We start from the raw sequence: 24,044 nt of genomic DNA, 5'->3' as shown, positions 1-24,044 counted from the left end.
TGCTCCATCAAGTTCAACATTTTTTTTTAATTATTCGAATAATCTCTTATAAACTAATGGCTATGTTTTCACTCTTCAACTCCCCGAGTCTCTTCTCTGACTTTAGCATCATTCTGAATATATGAAATTATCAAGAAGATACACTCCCTATGTTATCTGAGGCATTACCACACATAAAACTTTTTGGTTTGAGCATGAAGAATATACAGTCATTCCCTAGGCATTCATGGGATATCAGGTTCAGGATCACCTCAGAGTCTGCAGTTTGCAACTCTTTCTAACTATAATCCAGTGCTTTAATACTGGAGACTTGTTGGAGTAGTATTAAGGTATGCATGGCAGAAACATATGTTTTTTTTAAAATATTATGATTAAGTCTCATCTCTTAATAGGCTAAGTCCCTGGGCTGTGACCTTTACAGTTCTCTTCTATCCCTTTATTTCTTCTTAGGCCATGTAGAAAGGATAGTTGCCACAGTCCGGCTGCAGCAAACTAAACTGGGGGGTGACGAGCAACTTGTGTACATTGATACAGCAGGAGTGGGAGCCGTTTATTGTAGGACAGGAGTGGTATATATACATTCCACACAGCTTATCTTATTAACATAAACTCGATACAGTAGTCAACCAATAAGGAATCACCACACTTAATGGCTTGCTGGTGTTACTTCACAAACCACTCCCTCTGGCATTTTGCCAGGCGCCATCCAGACTTGTTTACAGACTCTAACATTTGCCAGGTGCCATCCTGACTTGTTTACAGACTCTAACAGATAGATACTGTTAGAGTTGGGGACTTCCTTTCTCTGAGGCTAGATAAAGCTCTGGTAAAAAAAAAAAAATCTTTTCCACTTGCAGTCTTTTGCTGTAGAGATTGCTAAAGGCATATTTCACAATGGCTTTTTTCTCCTTTCCCTCAGAGAACTGGGAAGTGATCTTCACTCTTCACTGTGAGAATGTTGCAGGGTTTTTAAAGGTAAAACCAAAAGTCTCAGAATACTGCAACTTTCACAGGTTTCTCACCCCTGCTAGTCTACACCCATACACCTAGCTTCACCAATTCATGAAAGTTAACATTTAAATATTCCTACCACCAGCTTCTCTTGCAGATACAGAGATCTTGCATGCAATTCTTTGGATTTAGCTGTCTTTGTATATGTTGGGTGATTGTCTATCCTATGATCTCAATTCTCCAATAGAACAAGAAAATCATTAAGGGCTAGGAATTCACTTCAGTGGTAGGGTATTTGCCTAACATGCAGTGAGAACCTGCATTGGATACTCAGAACCATAACAAAGTTACTGATTTCAAGTTGTTTAGATTTTCCCTTGTTTCAAAAGGATAAGAACAACTTCTGAGATCTTTAACCAGAATTCGCACATGTGGCTATTTCAATTTAAATGTAAATTAAGTAAAATTCAAATCACTGTTGCCATATTTCAAATGCTCAGTAGTCAGATATGGACAGTTGCTACTGTGATAATACCCATACAGAACTGTTAAACCAAAGATTTTGAGACTGAATTCTCTGAAATAAAGGGAATTATTGAGCCATTACAGATACTAACCAGGGAAGAACTAGGTCCTGGGAGAAGATGCACAACCATTAGCAGGAAGATTCCTTAGCAGTTGGAAATCTGTCCATTGAACCCAAGAACTAGGAACATTTTAATAGTGAAAATGTGAGGAAGGAAGTTCAAATTGTTTACATTGAACCTACATTGCCTATAATTAAGAGGTATAGGATAATGCAAAACCCAGAAAGTGGTAGGATAGGAAAAGAGTCCATAAGGAGAAGTACTATGCACTTCTAGATTGGATGTTAATAATCTGGAACGCTCATTTGTAAACAGGTGCAGTGGCATCTGATAGTCAGTCCATGGGGTTTTGAGTCAAGATCTCAAAATATTTTCATGAATGAAGAACAGTCTTTACTTGGTTTCAGCCTATAGTTGTGGACTGATTAACTTATTTCACCTGTCCTCCCCTCCATCATCTGTCTTTTGTAATTAGATTTAGGACATCTTAGAATTTTTCTTTTGTTAAAATATCTCAATCATCCCAGAAAGCTTTGTTAGTCAGAGTTGGGCTAGAGAAATCCTCTACAGAAGTCTCATGAGGCAAATAGAATAAAGGATAAAATGGGTCAGTATAAGAGTAATATAGGAAGGGTTGTATGTTTTTCTTTCAGTTTCACCTTAAATAATTATTAGATAATAGGGAAAAATTAAGAATAGAGGTTAACTAAAGAGTTGACCAACAATAATCTGTGGTAAACAAGATAAGAAGTGATCTCTATTTAATTCTAGCAATGAAACTAAGGTCAAAAATCTGAATCAAGATTCAGGCATACATTGACACCAAGGATATCCACCTTGATCCAGACACATCAATAATTCCAGAATGTATTAAGCAAAACTTGTCCTTCCTGCAAGTGACTGTCACATGGAATAAAAAACTGTCTTTATATTGTTTTGCATATTTTACCTGTTAGAACTTTTAATTAGCTACTGAAATTTTAACTTTTGGTTGTGGTTTTGAATTTGTAAAAAAAAAAAAAATCCTCAAGGGCATTTGATGATTCAGGCCATGAATGATTTAGAAATTAATTTCAAAAGCATACAATCCAAGATAAAAAGTAAAGAGAGAGAGAGAGAGAGAGAGAGAGAGAGAGAGAGAGAGAATGTGCACATAATTCTCTTGCTTCTGAAACACTGAACAAAAAGAAAATGAGATTGTCTATACTTTCAATTTTAAAGAATGTCACATAAGTGACAGGTTTAATGGCTCAAACCTTCAAATTAATTGCACTACCAAGACAGTTAAATATGATAATGTAACATTAGACTGGGAAGAATAGTAATGTTGGCATATTCTATACATTGTCAATTGTTCAGAAATTATCTTACTAGCATAATGCTGCTGTATAAAATATCTTCTTATGTCTTTCCCTGAATAATCTTACATTTGACTTTTTGAAAATCTTCCATGGCTATTCTGAGTTCCTTGTGGGAGTCACAGGCATTCACTTTTTATAAACTGAAGGTTAAATTTAAAGGTTTATTACTTTATTTATCTTTCATTTTACTTCATTAATAAATAAAAATGATTAACTATGGAATGCCATTGGCTACAAAACCTTTATCCTTTATTTTACTTTTTTAAATGTGATATCTGTGCCAGGAACAGGTGCCTGATGAATGTATATAACCTGATGAATGCGTGTATGGAAAGTGCAAACCTACACATGGGCCTTGTGACCTTGGCTCCATGCTTCCATTGCTGACTCCCTGAAAATGCAAAATCACCATTTTGAGTTTAAGGGAAACAATATAACAAAGAATTTAAAGTCTGTTTCTCCAGCTAGAACTTGTTGAATGTGGTCCTTAGTCCCCAGTAAGCAACCAGGTATCCTCAGATTTTGAAAACTGAAGATAAAAATCAAAGATCTTGAAAGTTATTAAACCAAATGCTTAAATCAACCTGATGGCAACTATGTGTAGGTGTCAATGTAGCCAATGAGAAGGAATGCACAGAAGTGAAATAAAATCATAAGACTATAAGCATCACAAGAAGGAAGGAAGTATGCAAAGTATAAATGTAGCTAATGTTTAATTGGCAATAATAACAATGTCCCAGGCACAGTAATTACTCATTAATCATTCAAAAAATATTCACATGTGCATACAATGGGCCAGGCACTGTTCTAGACACTTAGGATACTACAATGTGCAAATCAGAAAAGTTCCCTGTCTTTTTGGAGTTTTTATTCTAATAGAAGCTACATACAATAAATGAGAAGATAATAAATAAATAAGTAAATTACCAAATCAAAAATAGTAAGGGACATAAAAAGACCAGAGTAAGGAATTTAGAGAATGCCATGTAGAGAAGACTGTTTGCAATTTGAAATAAATGGAGCTCATTTAAGCAAATACTAGGAGGTGAGAGAATGCTGGCCAGGTAGGTAGGGGAGAAGACTCTGGATGGAAAGAACAGTGGGGGTACAGGCTGGAGGAAATGAGTGCTGCATTACTCAAGTTGCTTCCTAGAAACCACTGTGGTTCTAAAGGAGTGAACAGGGGACATGGAAGAGAGAGAGTGGAAAAGGAGAGCCAACAGGATTGTATAATGAACTGGGTGTTTGTGTGAGATAAACAGTGGAATACCCAATGCATTCCAAGATTATAGTTTGAGCAACTGAAAGATGAGATTGCCATCAAGTAAGATGGAAAGACAATAGTTGGAACAGATTTAGTAAAGGATCCAGATATCACATTTTTTCCATCTGAAAGAAAATTTAAAAATGATTACATTCATTAAATCTTATTTTATTTATCACAAAGGAAATTTGAGATAGCAACAGGACATCTAAGTGCAAAGACCAAGTACATATCTTTGTGTATGAGTAGGTTTTTGGAGTCATCTAGCCTGGGGGAGATATATATATATTTGGTAATTTTGCACATATTTATGGAACACAAGAGGTGATAAGAAACAAATACTAGGCTCTGGGGCACTTGAAGATTGAGTATGTAAGTAGGATAGGATGGAAGTAGCCAAGAAAGGATCAGAGGAGGAGTGACCAGTAAAGGAAGAAAACTAAGAGAATGTGGTGTACTGACACAAGAACCAAAAATTTGTACATCACATAATAGAGAAATATATAGTTTGTGTGCTGCATTTTACTTTTACATAAAGTAAGAGTAAGAAAAATGAGGATGGAGAATGGATCACTGAGGTTAGCAAATGGGAGAAGAGTTTTGTGAAATACCAAGGGAAAATGGAGAAATGCCTTATTAGTACTGTATTGATAAGGATAGAAGAAAAAACAAAGAGTGAGAAAGTGAACATAGACAGCTAATTCAGACAATTTTGCTGCAAGGTGAAATACATAAGTGAATCAGTAATTAGCTGGCTGGGCATTAAAGAGAGATATATTGATGACTCATCTTAAGATGGAAGTCTTTGCATTATAATGGGAATTATCATATAGAAAGTGAAAAAAAAATAGTTATAATGTATGTGGGCTCATTCTTCTTGGTTGGGCAAGAGGTAGTAGGATTTGCTGTACAAATTAAGGAATTGTCTTTCATACAACTAAAGTTTAGTTATGGTAACATACAACATGGCAGACTACACTCATGTGGACTCTGCTGGGTATGAACAGAAGGCAGTGGAAGCCTATTACTTTATTTTCTTGACGTATGTCATCAGCAGCCCACGTGCCCAGCAGCTGGGGAAATGAATGGATACCAAATCTTAAAGGAGGGATCTGGGTGGTACACCATAATGTCCACTGTCAATACCCACCAGGAATGAGTAACTAATCTCCTGATGAGCAGTTTGATATTGCCAATGGAAATTCTGATGAGTATGAAGCAAATACGCTGATTTCAATTTTAACATAAACTTAAGCTGGATTTATTGTTTCAGTTGTACTTTTAAATTCATCCCCAGTTAAAATAAAGTACAATAAAATTGTGCCATTATCATAGAGGACAGTGTTACATGAGGATTGTGCAAATAAACTACACAGGATAGTTATGGGCACATAGTAAGTATTCATATCAACTGTAATTATAAGTTAAAGGAACTAAATAATGGGTCCTAGAATGTCCTCGTTTCTTTTTTATTATTGCTAGATGTTAGGAGTAATTGATTTTCTTTGGTATTTTGTTCTTTTGGGTTTATTTTCTATTTTAAATTAGAAGTGGGATTTATCTTTCAGCAAGGAGTTTTATTTTTGAAGATGTACACATTTATTTTAAATTTGGATTGTCCATTTCACTTTAGACTTTTTATTTGAAGAACTATTCTAAATTGCATAGGCATTATAAAGAATACTTTTTTCTTCATGCTCAAATCTCTTTTTAAATGTTGTGTGTATCCTAATTTTTCTCCTTTACTCTTTAAAATTGTATGAGACTTTTATACAATTTGGGGAATTCAAATCATCATTTTTTATTGTGTTGAGAAAGGAAAGTTAATTTCATATGGTAGTGTTGAGTGAGAAATTACTTTCTGTCAACCAAATAAATTTGGAACAAACTTGAATGAGTATTTTTTTTATCAGCCTGTGAAAAGGCTATTTATTTCCACATGTAATTATAAAAAAAGTAATTCTGACTTAATGAAATAAAACCAACCCTGAAAACAAATAGGACTCACTTGCCATTCAAACTAAATTAGAAACTGAAAAATGCTTACATTCTGACAAGTTTCGAAATGGCTAATGAATTACAAATATTGCAGAGAAGGAAACATATGTGCATAGATAGAATAACAAGAAGTTCAAACATGCTTTGAATTTGAAGCTTCTCTTATTCATAAGTCAGTCACAAAAATTATGAAGGAAAATTGAGTTTCTATCTAAATCTTTTAGGAACTGGGTATGTTGGTAACTTTCTAGAGAATTGGGTATAAGTAGATTATAATGTGCACAGTAGATAAAATTGATATTGTGATCTTTGAGAGTAAAATATTTTACTTGGTAAACATGAACTCAAGATTTACTCTGGCAGAAGTTTAAAATAAGTCATAAATAAGATTTAACATTAAGAGCAGAGATTTGTACCTACCATAAACTGGGAGGAGGGGAACCTACCCATTACTATGTTAAGATCATTTACTGTATTATGCTCATTTTTTCTTTCTAAAGAATAGCTAATGAACCAGTTAAAACTATTAAACTGAAGCAAAATGAATCTGGCACTCCCTCTCTCTTTCTCTCTCTCTCTCTCTTTCCCTCCCTTGGCTCCTGCCCTCCTCTTACATAAATGCATACATATACATGCATACATGCATTCTGCTGAATAGGGTAAAAAACAAAATAATGCTACTGTAATTCAGAATCATTACCCTACAGGTTGAAGATAATGGTTTTCCTACAATATCTGTTAAAAATTAATAAAATTCAATAAAATATGCAATAATGACAAAAGAGCACTATCAGAGAATTAGAAGGAAATATATTTTTCTAGCTTTCTATTCACATAAGACATTTAATGGGAGAATGGGGCATTTGGGGTTGAGCATTGAGTCAAGTAAAAACATGAAGAAAATTCTAGTGATCTAAAAAGAGTCTCACTTTCTCAGTTACTCACAGCATTCATTTAGCAAATAAATGAAAAACTGACTGTTTGAGGAACATTGTGGTTCATTCCTATAGGTACTTTCCTCCTTTCACCCCACCAAATCCCACCATTTTAGCTTCAGCCTTTCAAAACGCAAAGACTGAGACAAAGACTTGATTACCGATAATTTTGGAGGACATGGAATACTAAGAAATAGTAGTACAGAACAGGACAAGTGAAAAAAGGAAAGCAATTAAAACTGACTCCAGGATTAGGTTAACTACCAACAGGGAGACTGGCCTTGTGAAATGTACTTGGTCTTGTGAAATGCTGTAGAGCTTTGTGCCTGGGGATGAAACACAAGAGCATTTACCTGTCACCCAGTGGGGACAGGACTAAGGGCATCAGATAGTAACAGCTCAGCACTTCTGGATTGCTTATGTGTAAGTATTTTACAGGATCCCAAGAATGCCCCACACTCAACCTGTCTGAGAAGCCCTGAGGCAGAGAGCAGCAGGTATGTATTCCAGGGGATGGCACTGCTAGCTAACATCTGCAATAGCTGGTGGAGGGCTGTATAAAGCAGCCCTCTTCACCTTACTGAAGCAGGGATTAGTGTTAGAGGTGTGGCTCAGTGTCGCCAATAGGGTCACAACAGTTATCTGAGACACTCATCTTCTTTTTCATGCAGTCTAGACTCAAGCTCCCACTTGAGCACATTTCTACCCCTCCACACCAAGATTTAATCTTAGATATATGAACCTTATTTTTCTGGTGCCAAATAAAAACAAAATAGAGATACTTTTTAGCATTTTAAATATTTAAAAATTCTAAACAGCAACTTTAAAGAGGGTCCATGAAGCAAACTTTTGAATCTTTCTATCTTATTTAAGGGTTCCCACCAACATAAGTTATTCCCACTCTTGGTTTTCTCCATTCATCTCAACCCTTGTTAGGCCAGGGCCCTAAAGCACCATCCTGATCCTGTCTAAAACACCTAGCAGAATACAAATTTTTCAAATACTTGACATTATTTTCCCTTGGCTACTACTTTACAATTCTTACTTTAGAAATTATTTCCTCTCTTCAAAATATTAGTGTCTTTATATGGGCTGCCCAGTAAAATCACCACAAATTGGCTAAACAACAATAATTTACTTCATGCAGTTTTAGAGAATGGAAGCTCCAAGTACTATGGTTGGGTTTGGTGAGAGACACCCCCTCAATTAAATCTTCATATGACAGAAAGACAGTTCTCTGGGATCCCTTTGCAAGGTCACTCTATTTTTTAAAAAAAAAGACAAAGTCCTTTTTTGTTTATTTGTTTTTGTTTTTTACATACTAAATACCTTCTAATTGTAATCTTTATTTTTTTTATTTATTTTTGTTCTGGGGATGAATCCAAAGCCTAATGAATGTTAAGTTAGTGGTCTACTACTGATTTATATCTCTAGACCTTTTTGTAAGGTCAATAATACATTAATGAGGGCTTAACCCTCATGGCCTAATCAAGTTGTAAAGGTCCCACCTCCTATTACCATAACACTGGGTGTTAGGCTTTCAAAATACATATTTTGGAGGACCACAAACATTGAGTCCCTCATAATCAATGCAAACTAACATGAATGGAAGATTTACTTTAGCATTTTCCTTGTGGATTTTTCATATCCAACTTATTCCTGCTGAAATGCTTGCCAGTGACATTTTGGGTCTAAATTCAGTTTGAGGTGATTGGTTTTGTTTTGTTTTGTTTTGTTTTGTTTTTGGAAAGCAATACTACATCACTGACACATGATTAGCTTATTAGCTACTTAACCCTTATAATCCTTTGCCCTCTTTCTTGAAAATTAGAGCTTTAGTAGTGATATATAAGATCACTAAGATCACTGCCAAAACAAAAGACATGGAGAAATGACACCTGTTGTTGAAAAGACTGAGTTTTTTGGAAGTTTAAGGCTGAGAACTGACAACTAGCAGCTAACCCGTGGGTTCTTCATCAAAACTAAGGACCAAGATTCTATACAATAAATTGGGCAACATTCTTAGTTTTTATGCACTTTTCTCACTATTAGTTACATACTTTTCTCACTATTTTTCAAGGTGCTTCACTTATTACCCCCAGAGCTATGCTGCTTCTTTTCTTTGTATAAAACCCTTTAAAAATATCTAATAAGTCATAATTCCAGGGTTACATGGAACATACTGAGCTCAAGATTCCTACCAGGTGCAATGGCACATGCCTATTATCCCAGTGACTCAGAAGGCTGAGCAGGAGGATCACAAGTTCAAGGCCAAAATTTAGCAAGGCCCTAAGCAACTTAGTTTCCCAATACTACTGAATATTTTTTAAAAATTAAAAGTGAAAATATTTTAATTCACGGAGGTCAATAGAATTATTTCATGGATTTGGGGAAGAGCTTGTGGAAGATGGGAGCTTTGAATTTGGTTTGGTGGAAAGGGGCAGGGAATATATGCTTTGTGAGAAGTAACAGAGATACAGACATACATTAGTTTGTCCCATCACAATGACATCTTCCCATTTCCTTCAGTTCTGCTGCTTTTCCTCCAAAGTTTTAAGGATTTGACTCCCATCTATCATTTCATTCTCAAGTTAAATATACCTGTATCACTGTCAGGTTTCTCTTCTCACGACTGAAAGGCTCAGGGGTCACTCCAGTTGAATGGGCTAACTGGGCTGCACAAAATAACCACACAAGAGACACAAATACCTTTTTCTTTGGTATTTGGGATCACTGTGACGGCTCCTCTGACCTTAAGGGTCCTCAGGAAGAGAGAGAGAGCATGTGCTGACCCCTTTTATTGAGGAGAATCTATTCAAATGAGGCAAGGGGTCTGGTTTCAGGGGGCTGAGTCTATCTTCATGATGTCCACAGTCAGCAGGTTGATTGACTGACACCTGGGTAGGCCACACCCAAGGGCACAGTAAGAGAAGGGGACACACAGAAGGCACTTCCAAGGAACATTCTACCCTAAACAGGGCAAGGGCTTATATTACAAAGGAACAGGTGAGGGTAGCTTTACCCATGGGGCTGTAGCAAGACACACCCATGCACCAGACACTGACCCTGGAACCCAAGAAGGGTGGGGAAAGCTCTGCCACATTTCTGTGACTGAGCACCTCAGCACCCAGCCGGGGAGTGTGACTCAGTCACGTGTGAGGCTGGTCTCCTACATATCACCTTATTTATGTTAGCACCAGTCACTTTCTAGCACTATACTGTATTTTATTTTCTTCAAAGAATTTGCCTGAACTGGTGTTATCTAGTATATTCACTTGCCTTTATTATATTGTCTGTCATTCCTCACCATAGGTTAGCTACATGAGAAATGAGAGTTTGTCCACCTGCTATATCAACAGAAACTTATTCAGTGTTCTATGAAGTTGTTAACCAATCAACTGTGATTGTGTAGTTGGTAACTAATCAATTATATTTGTTGAATAAATGGATACAATCATGTCCTTGGTGGAACCAAGACTCAGGCATGTTCTTCTCTCAGTCTTTGTGTTCACTAGAAGTTTCCTTAATTCATATTCTTGCTGCATTTAAAGCCTATTCAATGGAAATAAAAGAAAAAAATGTTGAATACTTCAAGAGATAAATTATTCTTGCATCTATCTTATAAAAGTGTGAATTTGGCCAGATGGAACACCTGGTCTTTTATGTATACCTTATGATAATTTAACATGCATTCTGGACAATTAAAAGAAAAATTCTACATATTTTCTTTTGTTTCCTCTAATACTATTTTGTGAGATCTACAATCTTCTTTTAGCTTTGGAAAAGAGTTTCTTTAAAGCCCATAAGTGACTATTATAGCCATATTGTCATTAAAATTTTCTTTTAAGAAATTGTTTGCATAACAAAATGCTTCATTTATTTGTACTGACTGTTGTTTAGTTTTTCAAACAAATGGGACGTTTTATTCTGTGAATAAAGATTAGGAAAAATACAAGAAAAATCATTGGGACTTCCAAAATGAAGAATTAATTCCACTGGTTGAGATAGGAAATTTGAAATTCTGTGACCCCAGTAATCCCCTCACTCATTTTATAAAAGTTACAGACCACTCTACCCCATCTTAAAAATCTATAAGCAACACAGTGGAGATTAAAGTAAAAGAGATGTGATTAATTAAGTGCAAACTCTTCATCACTTCCATAAAATAATTTAAAATTAACTTGCCCAAAACAGCAGCTTTGAATTTAAAGGGCAGCATACTATTATAAAGAGATGTTAAAGAAACTTTGATTACTGATAAAGAAAAGTTATCTGATGTTTGTTAATAACTGTTATTAACAAGCATATAAAAAGGTTGATCAGATGGTTTCCATCAACAAGGGGATATATTTTTTTTAAAAAAGTACACAAATTATCAGAAGAAAGATATAAACTATAACTAAACTTCTTCACTGAAAAAGGCCATAAAAATGAAATAGTTATCTTTTATTAGTTAAATATAGCACTACTTGGAGGCAAAGGGTGAAAGAAATAGTATCTATCAGGGTTTTTTCCCTGGGAGAAATAGACACATATCTTAAAACAAAAGTAGGTAATCAGTACTACAATAACAAAAAAATGCACATTAAGATCTTACTTTTCCTTTTTCATCATTATACTTTTATTTGGTACCAAGAAAAAAAAATCAAAAGTGAACATGAACAGTGCGTCCAGGTTAGAGAGGTTGAGGGAAATGGAAATAAATTAGGAAAGGTAAGAAAAATTCACATTTCAACAGTGATCTGTGAATAGTAGGAAACCCAATGACATTTTTTTTATACATACCTGTTCTGATGCCCTAAACAAATCACCTAAAAATAATCCAACAAAAATTCCTTGAAAATTAATGAACACTGTTTTAGTCAGCTTTTTGTTGCTGTGACCAAATGACCTGACAAGAACAATTAGAGAAGAAAATGTTTATTTGGTTCTCACAGTTCCAGAGGTCTCAGTCCACAGATGTTAGACCCAAGGTGGGGAAGAACATTATGAAGAAATGATGTGGTAGAGGGAAACACCTCAGACTTGGCAATAAAGACAAAGAATTTCACTCACCATTGTCAAAATATAAACCCCTAAGGCATGCCCTCAGTGACCTACCTCCTCTAGTCATGCCTTACTCCCCTACAGTTACCATCCAGTTAATTTATATCAGTAGATTAATCCACTGATAAGCTTAAGGCTGTCATAACCCAATCATTTCATCTCTGAACATCCTTGCATTGTCTTGCACATGAGCTTTTGGGGTTCAACTTTTATCTAAACCATAATCCAAACCACTTTGTATATTTGCATTGTTTCCTGGTCATATTCTAAAGCATTAACCCTTGCAAAAGGGCAGTTGACGCCCAGGTGTTTCAGGGTCTTAGACTAAATTTTGTCTTGGACAAATTGTGTTGCTCTACCAATCATGACTTTGCCTTAACATTAAGGAATCAACCAGACCAATGACTTCTTTTCTGAAGCTGAACTGAGACAATGTCTTCAATTCTTTCAGGGACTATTTAAAATTAAAAGACTATTCCTCTGGCTCTCAATTCCTGGACATTATAGTGTAGAAGATAAATCCTGGAGCTCATCAAAGAGAAAGAAACAGTGCCTCTCCAAGGCCATAACCCCATCAACCTGGTTCTCCTTCCCAGATAGCACATCCAGCTCTGTATTTATTTTACTTTATTGAGTAAAGGTAAGAAATTATATTTTCATTTCATCCCTGTCCTACACCCACTTTTCTCTCAACTAAATACATCCCTAATACTATATTGTCCGCTAAGCAAAGTTCAAGAAATATGGTCTCTTTAAAAGAAACCGAGAAAAATCAATGATCTGGAGGCTAAATATATAAATCCGGTCATCAAATATTATAACTACTTCATGACTTTAGCTGTGATGTTTACTAGCATACAGTTATCATAGAGCACCTAGTTTAATGTATATCTAACTGTCATGTGAATATAAAATGTAAATTTTATTGTTTATAACTACTCTGGCCTTCTTTCTAAGCTATCAACTATCAAGAAAAATAAATAAGAAATGAGCATTATGTTTTAAAATAAATCCTGTCCAATGTTTTACACCATGGATTACAATCTTTTTCTATAAAGGGCAAGGTAGTGAACATTTAAGGTTTGCAGGCCATATAGACCACTATTCATGGGATTAAGAGAGACCCAGTAAGCTGGGACAGCATTATTTTGGGGTACCTCAGTGAGTCAGTGAAGGTGTTTCTATAGGGATTGTCATTTGAATAAGTGAACTGAACAAGGATGATCCACGTTCATCCAGTGTGGTGTACACGGTTCAATCTACTGAGATTAAAAAAAAAAAAAGGCAGAGAAAAGGAAAACACGTTATTTCTCTCTTCTGGATCTGAACCATCTATCTTCTCCTCCTATTGCGCATCAGAACTCTAGGTCATCTGTCCTTCAGACTGGGACTTACACTAGTGGTCCACCAGGTTTTCCTGTCTTCAGCCTTGAACTTTGACTTATCTCATTGGCTCCTTTTGTTCTTAGCTGTGGACTCGAACTGAGCCATGATTCTAGCTTCCCTGGCTCTCCAGTTTGCAGAAAGTATGTCTTAGCCTTTACAATCACATGAACCAATTCCATTAATAAACCCCTTCTCATGGAGTGGGGGGAGAGATTGAGATCTCCTACTGGATCTGTTTTTCTGGAGAAACTTGATTAATAAACAGTTTCTCTTGCAAATATTCAACTCTATCATTTTGTAGCAAAAACAGCAGCCATAGACTATATATAAATGTATTTTTTTCCAGTAAAATATTATTAAAAATCAGACACTGACTGAATTTGGCATATAGCTTGCTAACTACTGATTGAATAAGTCCTTTTTTCCTAATTTTAGATTGTTATTTCTTTCACATAGTCTGTTTCCACCTGCTTTTCTCCCTTAAATAAAAGAGAATGAGAGGTGGCATCTTCCTGCCTACTATCTGCCTACCTCAGAAGCAATCTCCTTGTCCACCTGCTTCTGGCTTGTCCTTGTGGTTTAAGTTCTAAGGTAAGGATAATTTGAGATTTGGGACATCCCCAAAAGGACACTGAGTTGAGCTGCCTGGCTACACTGGATCCCCCTCAGTTCCTTTGTCATTCTGCCCTTCCAGGGGTCTGATTGTGGTTCCCTCCTGTCTCAGGCCAGTGGGCAGCTGTGCAGTCCCACAAACCACTTCACCTCATTATGGCAACCACCTCTGACAAGCTTTCCTCTTCATGTGCATCCCACCCACACTATATGTAAACCAAGAGCAATTTGAGGAAATATCCCCCAAGATCTCAGGTGTTTGAATATACTAACCAAGTTTATTTTGACTGTTTCTGTAGTTTGGAAGAGACTTGCCTACTTCTGTATGTTTTTAATACTAACCTAAATCATCTATCACTCTCCATTTAGGCCAAAGCCCAGAGAGCTTCTCTCAATCTTAAACTTAGTTGTGTTATAAAGAGAATAAAGGCATCTGAAAAATCTCTCAAAATAATAACTAAGCTTGCATCTTGCACTATATTTCAGATGCTGAAAATTATACTCTCCTTTCTCCTTTTATTTATTTTCTAATGAATCCTAATTAACAGACCTCACCTCTGAGGTAGATGAAGTAGACAGGTCTGATAGGATAAAGACTGTGAATTGAAAAAAATCCAAGAAGGGAAATTTATAAATAAATTTCAAAATATCACTCCTGTTTTATAAATGTACCTGTGTTTCCTGTGCAAAAACCTCTCTAGGTAACCATCATTATTCTAAGCCTTTATTTACTCATAGTTGTAAGGGAATTCCATTTTTGAAAACACTAGAAAAATTGTCAGACTTAAGAACAAATTTCAGTATCCACCTACTTTGCCATTCTGTTTAACCAGACCATCCTGGGTTCGGGAGCCAGGACACAATGGTAGGAAGAAGGATGTACAAGAATATGTACCAAGATAGCCAAAACAAACTTCTGATCCAGCAAGGTTTTACATTTGTAAATTTGCATTTGTTTGAGTGTTAGTCCTAATCCACTTGACTCAGTGAATTTGGACTTTTTTTTTCATTTTGAATTTTAAATATCACAATTGTATTTTCTTATTTCATGAGGAGAGAAGGCAGTGAATTTATTAAAGAAAGAGTCTTGGAACAGATTCTACAATACAGCATTAGAATTCCTGTTGTGTCACTACATATATGATATTGGTAATAATTTGAACTTTAACATCTATTTCAAAATACCTTTAAGCTATAGTATAAGGATGTAAGAGTGGGTGATCACAAAGATATCTTCCAGTGAAAAATTGTTTCTTATTTTCTATTGTTATTAACCCAAATTCTTATGAATGTCTTTATCTATAGTTAATATAAGAATTGAAATGTTTTCATTGTCAATTAATTGAGAAGGATTAATTAAGGAAAAGTTAGCAATAGTCTTTTAATAATTTCATAATTTTAGTGTTATTTATGAAACTAAACTCTTCACTTGATTAACTATATAAATTGAAGTTATATAAACTGCAATATGTAAGAGTCTTATGCTTATTGATATATAATACTAGTTAATATAATAAATACAATAGAAAATAGTCAACCTCCCCTCTCGTTGCTATATATACTTAATTTGACTATTGAATTGTGTCTATATTTGCTTTACATAACCATCTACTACTGGTAATTCATGTAATTTCATGGTGAAAAAAATTATACTCTTTTGCTTTAAGTATCTCAAGCACATTTGTATTTTACAGAATTATCATCTAACAACAATAAAAAAAGAAAACCTTTGCAACAGTTGTAGTTTTGAGAAAAACCTACTCTTTTAATGCATGAAAGTTGTTGTATTTAGAAATTTCTAGATATTTGCAGCTTAGGTGTTGTTACCACATATTGCATATGACCATATAAGATGTATCCTTCTCCATTTCAAAGAAAGAAAGATAAAAGGCCGCAAGGTTAGAATATTTTCTTGAACTTTCATTTATTTGTATCTAAGACATTGCCTCATTTGATAGATATTTGTACCTCCTGTGTAGCAGAAATTCTGATATGTACAAGGAATAGAAAACACAGTACTTGGTCTATGCTTCCTTGAGCTTATGTTCTGATCAAGAAGGAGTAAAATTATGTTCTCATTGTAATTCAAGTGACATATCAGAGACATGAATAGCAGTTTGGGGAGCATAGAAGAGGAACCTATTATCAAGGTAAAATATTTTAAAGATATCTGTTACTCAAAAAGACTTATATGTTTACTACTTCTGTTTGTTGTTGTTTATGAGTTAAGGGAGTTCCTTTTATTCAGTTTAGTGTCGATTCATAGCATTATGTCACAGACACTCAAACCTGAAAGCATATTTAATGAGCACTGGTTATAGGCAATGCAAGGCTTTAGGTAAGTTAGTTTGCTGGCTGAAAGAAATAAATGGAATTTCAGTGCATAAGAACTGAATGATGAATAAATGACAATGAGTGAAAAATTACTTACTCTCAAAGAGAACACCTGAAAAATATGTTTTCAGAAATTGAAGGTCAAAGAGGGGCAAACTACATCAGAGAAAATTAGTTTCTTAATCTCATGGAGCCAGATTTGCCTATTGAGCATAGAGCTTATGACAAAATAATTGTCCAGTAATTACTCTAAAAAATGGAACAAAATCAAATTAAAATGAAGCAAATTGCCTTTTGCATTGCAGCCAATGACAAGTAGTGACACATTCATGCTGCAAAATACCACTTTCTTTTTGTGAGAAGTGAACTACTGCTGGATGATTAAGTGACTAAGCAGTCCCATGTAAAATTTCTTGCAACTCTCTCTTTCAGAAGAAGTATGTTTTTTTTTAATTGCTACTGCTACATGTGGTGATCTCATATTCAATAAGAAAAGCTATATATTTAAGACATACACATGCATGTGTGACAACCATCAGAGTTCATATTTACTAAGGGCTTGCTCTGTTCCAGGGACTGTCCCAGGTAGTTTATATGTATCAATTAATTTTACATGTACAAATATAAGAGGTAGGTATTCTTGTTTGTAGAGGAACAGCTGGGATGTAGAAAGGTTGAAGAGATTGCCCAAAAGTTTTAAAGACAACCAGTTAGATCCAGGATTTGAAACCAGTCTTGCTGTGTCCAGAGTGAGTATCGCAGTGACAGAAGTTTACATCACTGTGCCCCACCAGGTCCAGACACCAGTGGTCTTCCAGTTTACATTTTTAAAATGTATTTATTTTTCATATTTTATTGGTATATTGTAGTTGTACATAGTGGTAGAATTTGTTGTCACACATTTATACATACACAAAAAATATAACAATATAATTGGGACAATATATTTCCCAGTTTTTCCCCTTTTCCTTCTTTTCCTTCCCCCTGGTTTCTTTACTGATCTCCCTTCCATTTCTTGTTCTTTTCCTGTTTACATTTTAAAAATATACAATCTAAGACTGATTTCACATAACTAAAAGTAAAGAATCTTTTATTTGAGCTATAGATGAAGACATAGGGGATAGGTTCAGTCATCTGTTTAATCTGCTACATATATAATCCTACTATTATAGCTTGAAAGACAAAGGGATGCCATTGAAGATCTGCGGATGTCTCAGACATCACAAGAAGACATTCATGATTTGCTTCTGCTTTCCAGACTCAGAAAAACAATTTTATTTCAGCACCTGGAGATAATCAGTCATATTTACATACACAAGTAGGTAAATGAGCCTTGAGTTCATAATCCCCATGCTACAAAAACTTCTTAGTATTTCTACCTGATACATAAAATAAATATTAACAACAACATTAGTATTTATTTTGTACTTACAATTTGCTAGGACCATTAGAATGCCTATAATATTTCTAACACATCATATAGGCATCACTGCACTAATACAAAAACTTAGGAGTGCCCAAGAGCAGAAAAACATAGTCAATTCTGAGCATATATGCAAAAATACTTGGGTGAATATAAGCACTAAGTTGAACAGAAAATTAGGGTTATGCCCATAATATAAGGAAAAAAAATCTGTTGAAATAATATTGTATCAAAGACCCAAAGTGAAAAATTATAGGATACTCTAAATAGATTTAAAAAGACATTTAATTTAATAAATCAAAAAATATAGTTGTTACTTGATTTAAAAGTGGAAGAAAAATCAGTAGTCTTAACATAAGAACACTATCTATTTTATATAAGGGCCAAATATTACACAGTACTTTCAAGAATATATAAATCATCCTTTTATTTAACTTTATTCCAGAAGTTCTAAGCCAAAAGAATTTTTTTTACCTGTTGAAAGTTATAAATAAAATTGTTATTTGCAAAGCCTATGCTTATATAACTTGGAGACAAAAGAAATAAGCACAAAATTCTTAAAATTAATGAATTCTATAATTCAGTTCAATAAAATATAAAAAATCCATAAATTTGCTCTATTTCATAAATACTCAGGATATTAAAGGAAGTAAAACAGTCAGTATGTAGCAGCCAAAAGACAATGAAGGATGAAATGATTTAGAAAAAAATAAGTATTTCCTATGTAGATAACCACCACCCTTTACTCAGATATATGAATGACTTTAATTGACTTACATATGTGTTCACTAAGAACTACTTTCAGCGTGTCATTTTATACAAATCACTGAAATATATATAATGATATATTTCTTCAAAATACAAATATATTTCAAGCCATTTTGTAAGAGTATTTCTAAAGTTATCTGGAAGAATAAATAAGTTATATATTATTAAATAATTATGAAAATGGAAAATATACTATAACACTACAATCAACAGAGAAATGAATTGAATAGAATGCACATACTTGAAAAAATTTAGACACATACATGAAAGTGAGAAATAAAGCCTTAGAAAAAAACACATGAAGGAAAGTTATGTTGTCAATACCATTGGGAAGAATTGACTATGTAATTGAAAAATATATTGAGCTTTTCCTTATTGTATATTAAGTATGAAAATATTTCCCCAGAATTAAAAGTCTAATATAAAATAATCATAAACAAAAGTTAGAATAATATATCAGTTTGACTGATTTTTATTTGAGATGCTTTAAGAGGAAAAATACAAAGAGAATCAAAGGGGAAATAAGACATATTTGACTATATAAGATATAATAACATTTGTACACAAAAATATGAAAGAAAAATCAAAAAACAATTTGCACAAAACTTTGAAACAAAAGTAAATTGAAGAAGTATTGTCATTTATAAATATAACGGATAAAATGTTCCTTTGACTTAGCACATTTAACAGTAAAATTGATTTGGAAAATAGATAAATGAGCAATTCCATTAAAAATAAATATGAATAGCTAAGAATAAGCATATTTCATTAGAAATCAAAGTGAATTAAACCAAAATTTAACAAATCATATACTTTTTATCAAATGCAAAAAGAAGAGGCACATACATTTTAAAAGACAATATTAGGTTTTAATAAAGGAGATCTTTTCTACTTTAAAAGGATAAAAGAGTTTTTATCTCTTTCAGTAAAGACATATTTTCTTAAAATTACTCATGATGTTTCATGTAGTTTTATTTCTTCTGTAAATCAATCATAAGAGGAAATTTTTTAATGTAGCCATATATTTTTGTACAAATTGAATATGTGGCAATATTTATATTAAGGAACTGAAAATAATCCATATAACAAACAATATATGAATGTTTAAGTTAGTTGCAGTATATTTATCCAGCTAAAGATTTTTCAGTCATTAAAAATCAAGCTTTTTTTTAAATGACTTTGAGAAAATGCTCAAACACAAATTGCAAAAACTCAGAAGAAAAAAATATCTATATATATTGGTTCTCACTATTGTTTTGAAACATTTCACACACAACAGGACATTGAAAATAGTTGATAGTTAAAATAACAAAATAGATCTACACAATAAAGACTAGAAAAACACAAAAAAATATTGTGATTATTTATATGAGTTGCAATATAGACTGCTGGCACTTAATTATATTTGTGTATTCTCAGAAATGTATATAATAAATATTGAGTTAATATAAAAAATCAGATTATCGAATAGTTTAAGGCTGCGTTTAGTGAAGAGGCAGACAGAGATCTGAAATATTGTACTAGTGAACACAGAGTCTCAGATCTAGATAGTAGAAGCCCCCTGGGTCACTCACATAGTGGGGAGTATGCAAGTTATCCAACAGCTCTGTATTTTACTAAGATGTTGGATTGCTTATGGGACATTCTCTAAAGAATCATGCCTCTTAATTTTACTAAAGTTTAGGTTAGTTTACAACAACTTCTTCCTTAACATTATTTCCTAGAAAAGAATTCTTCCAGCAAATTTTATTGTCTGTTGGCTTCAATCAAAGTCAAGTTTATCAGGTTTACAACATTACACCAGGTCACAAACTTTCCTCTCCCTTACTCTCCAGGAACTTTTGCTTGGTAAACAGGAGGAATCTTAGAATAGCTGTTTTAACTCCTTCTTCCCCCAAATTACTTATTCAGTTTTTTTTTTTTCCCCAAAGAGAGAATGAAAGGGGAGAAATAAAATACTCATAGTGCTTGCTACAAATTGGAAAGAAACCTGGCCAACACCAGATAAGAGTCAGCAGTTCACTGCAATAATCAGAAATAAGCGATGTAGGCTAAGTAGGATGGAGAAGGGGAGCAAGATTTAATACATATGACCACATTTCAATTGAATAAATGTAGTAATTGACTAGATATATGGTTAAAGGAGTTGAAGAAATGATGATTTACAATTGATATCCTGGGTGGGCAAGTGGCTGTTTATGGAGACAGAGAAAACAGGAGCAGTGTTTGGGAGGGTGATGTTCTTTAACAGAACATAAGAAGACTATGACTTTATTTAAATTGTGAAACAAACCAGTAAAAATACAGAAATTAAACATATAGGGGAAATGAAGGCTAATTGATGGAATGAAATCATTTTATTCATTTAGATTCCAGAACTTAATGAGGGAGACCAGCCTTAGATACAGAGACAGTAGTCTTTTCCACTGTGGTGCAAAGAAAGAAGAGTGCTTTCTTTTGACGGATTCTTTGTGTGCCTTCCATTTTCTCTATAGTGTTCACAAAATATGGCACTTCTTCTGGATATTTAACTACTTGGCAAACTGAGTATTCAAATAATCATTGATTAGGAATGAAATCAGAGCAAGAGAATTAGATGACCCTTGAGAAAGAAGCCAATGGAGCCAAGAGAATGTCCTAATATCACACCCCTGCCATCACCACCAAGGATTGAGGCATTTGTAGCTCAAAGACTACCATTTCTCACCATGAAATTTTTGTTGTTGTTTGTTTCTTTAAAGAGCTCCCCTTTTTCACCTTTCTCCTAATGATATCATCATCTTTTTAATAATGTTGATTAGTTCATTTTCACATTTTTCACTTGCAGGTTGATTGAACTTAGATTTTTCTTAAGATCTCTTTAGCGACGTTTGTCCTATTGTCTCTTATGCTTTTGACTTATTCATAGCTCATTCTTCCTATTTCAGTTGTACTGGCTTGTCCTTTTATTGTAAATTTAACTTGAGTTTAAGGAACTCATTAACTACAGTGATATATTTTTATTTAATCCCAGTAAAGCTGCTGCTAATTAGTTTCACAGGAGTTCAAAAGATGATCAGCCTGCAAAATTTGGTCTGATCTGGGAACTGTTGCCATGGCAATGCCCCATCCAATACAGTGTTTACCTTTACAGGTAGATGTTCTCTCTTTTACTCCCGCAGTGTTCTTCTTACAATCTTGGTATCATCCTTTGATACACAAGATGGTGTTTATTTTATAACTGCATATTATTCATGGTTCTCCAGAGAAACAGAACCAAACAGAAAGAGATTTGTGATATGTATATAATACATACAGAAAAAAAAAATTTATATATAGGAAGATATTCATTTTAAGGTATGTACATAGAAAGATTTATTAGGAGACATTGGCTCACATGATTATAGAAGCTAACAAGTTGGAAGATTTTCCATCTGCAAACTAGAGAACCAGGAATGCTGATTGTAGAGTTTGAAGGCCTACAAGTAGAGAACCTATGGTGAACATTTCATTCCAGATTGGAAAGCCTGAGAACCAGTAGCATAGAGAGCAGAAGATCCACTTCCTGTCTCAATCAGTTGGGCAGAGAGCAAAGAAAGCCCTCCTCCACATTATTGCTTTATTTAGGCCTTCAACATACTTGATGGTGCCCACCACGCTGGAGAGGGCCATCTGCTTTACTCAACCCACCAATTAAAATACTAATCTATGTCAGAAGCACCCTCACAGACACATCCAGAAATAACAGTTTAAACATCTATCAGGTACCCCATGGCCCAAACAAGTTGACATATGAGATTAACTTAAAAGGGCAAGAATTTCATGTTAGGAAAAAGGGTGTAGGAAAGAGTGAAGGAGAATAAGCCAGTTGGTTTCCTGGGGATTACTATCTTACTACCCCCAACTACAACTTTTATTGTTACCAGATAGAGGACAAGAAATTAAATAAAATCTTCTAAGAGAGCAGCTGTGAATGTCTCAACAAATTCAAAACTGCTTTGTTGGTGGAAAAGTTTGATTCAGACATCCAGTTTTCCAATAGCAACATAAACCTGAAAACAGAGGGTGAGAGCTTATGGAAGAGTTAGATTTAGAAGTCTAGGCCCAAATATTCAGTGGGCATGAGGAGTGACACGGGGTCAAGTGAATTCTCAAATTCATGGTAGCTCAGTGATGGAGGGCTAATAGGGTCAGTAGGTACTTGTGGTTGTCAAACAGGTTTGGGATTTATATGAAACTCACGATCTTTCACTGAAACAACTGGAATGTACTTTGAAGAACAGAAAGTCTCTGTGACAATACCAATGAAGGATCAAACTATTACAATATGTTCACTAAAATCTTATGACTTATATAGTAGTCTAGTGAAATACAAGAAATTCAGATTGTCAAAATTTATAAAGAAGGAATCCTTTACTCTGTTTTATGCAATGATTGAAGTCACTACGTGTAAATCCTCTAAGGATACTCACTTAGTGGTATTCTAACAGCAGCCCATTTTAAATTTTGAACCTAACTCTTGCTGTTCCATCATTGCAATTCATTTTAAAACTGATATGGTTTGCTTTTCCTTTCGCTTTTGTCTCTCCCTCTCCCTAACATTGGGGGAGCAAGATAAACCTTCTTCCTGTCCTAGGCTGAGTTATTCGTCCTTGTGCACACACACACCACAGAAATATAGTAATGCAGACTTTGGGATGGCACCAGAAGACTATCTCTAGAGTCTACAAGTAAATCATGACCTGTGAAGAGGCACACTTGGATTGTGGCCTTTGAGACTCCTTTTTAAAAGCCCTTTGTTCCCCCTGATGGTCATAATCACAGACTCTGGTGCAGAAGTCCCCTGTGTTTCTCCTTTACTAACAAAGCAATAAAACTTTTTTTTTTCCTTTTTTCTCAAAACTGTGTCTTCATTATTAAATTGACATCAGAGAAAAGGACCCAAATTTTGGTAACAAATTGGCATACAATGTGAGGCCCAAGAGCAACCCCCACTCCAGCCATCTTTAGGCAAGTCTGGTATTCTGAGTAGTCCCTTCCATGCTGAGGATTCAAGGTGACTGGTGAGTTTGTTGAGAGCTAACTGCTGAAGAATTTGGAGACAAGGTGAAATTGCCTCTGGCCAAACCAAAGGAGCTGAGAGAAGTGGGGAACTGAAGAACAGCTGTCTCCAAAGTCTCCTTTTGCTTCTGGGAACTCCTGCCTTCTCGTCTTATATAGCAGGTGTTGCTCCTCTAACTGGTCTAATTTGAAATAAAAGGAAACTAAACACAGTAAATTTCTGACACCTTGACAATCTGGTAAGCTTCCATAGTATACATACCGAGACCCTTGATTCTACACATCCGGTTCCCCTTCCTGGCAACATATGTGACACCATTAGTATAGGAGTCACCATTA

At 34.6% G+C, this 24,044-nt stretch overlaps 1 protein-coding gene across 5 annotated transcripts in view; it reads left to right on the top strand.

The window, feature by feature from the left end:
- Fut9 (fucosyltransferase 9) overlaps positions 1-24,044 on the top strand; it is a 191,347-nt gene that overhangs the window by 140,820 nt on the left and 26,483 nt on the right. Inside the window, exons 1-2 of one of the 5 annotated variants that reach the window (XM_071613198.1) lie at positions 7,469-7,519; positions 12,594-12,782. The exons of 1 other annotated variant lie outside the window; for it this stretch is intronic. The gene's annotated coding sequence lies outside the window, so the exon portion shown is untranslated. 3 more of the 5 variants (XM_071613197.1, XM_071613196.1, XM_071613199.1) reach the window with 3 other exon arrangements.

Source organism: Marmota flaviventris, chromosome 6 (genome assembly GCF_047511675.1).
Source record: "Marmota flaviventris isolate mMarFla1 chromosome 6, mMarFla1.hap1, whole genome shotgun sequence".
In the NCBI taxonomy this organism is placed as follows: domain Eukaryota; kingdom Metazoa; phylum Chordata; class Mammalia; order Rodentia; family Sciuridae; genus Marmota; species Marmota flaviventris.
This window is presented reverse-complemented; position numbering and strand designations above follow the sequence as displayed.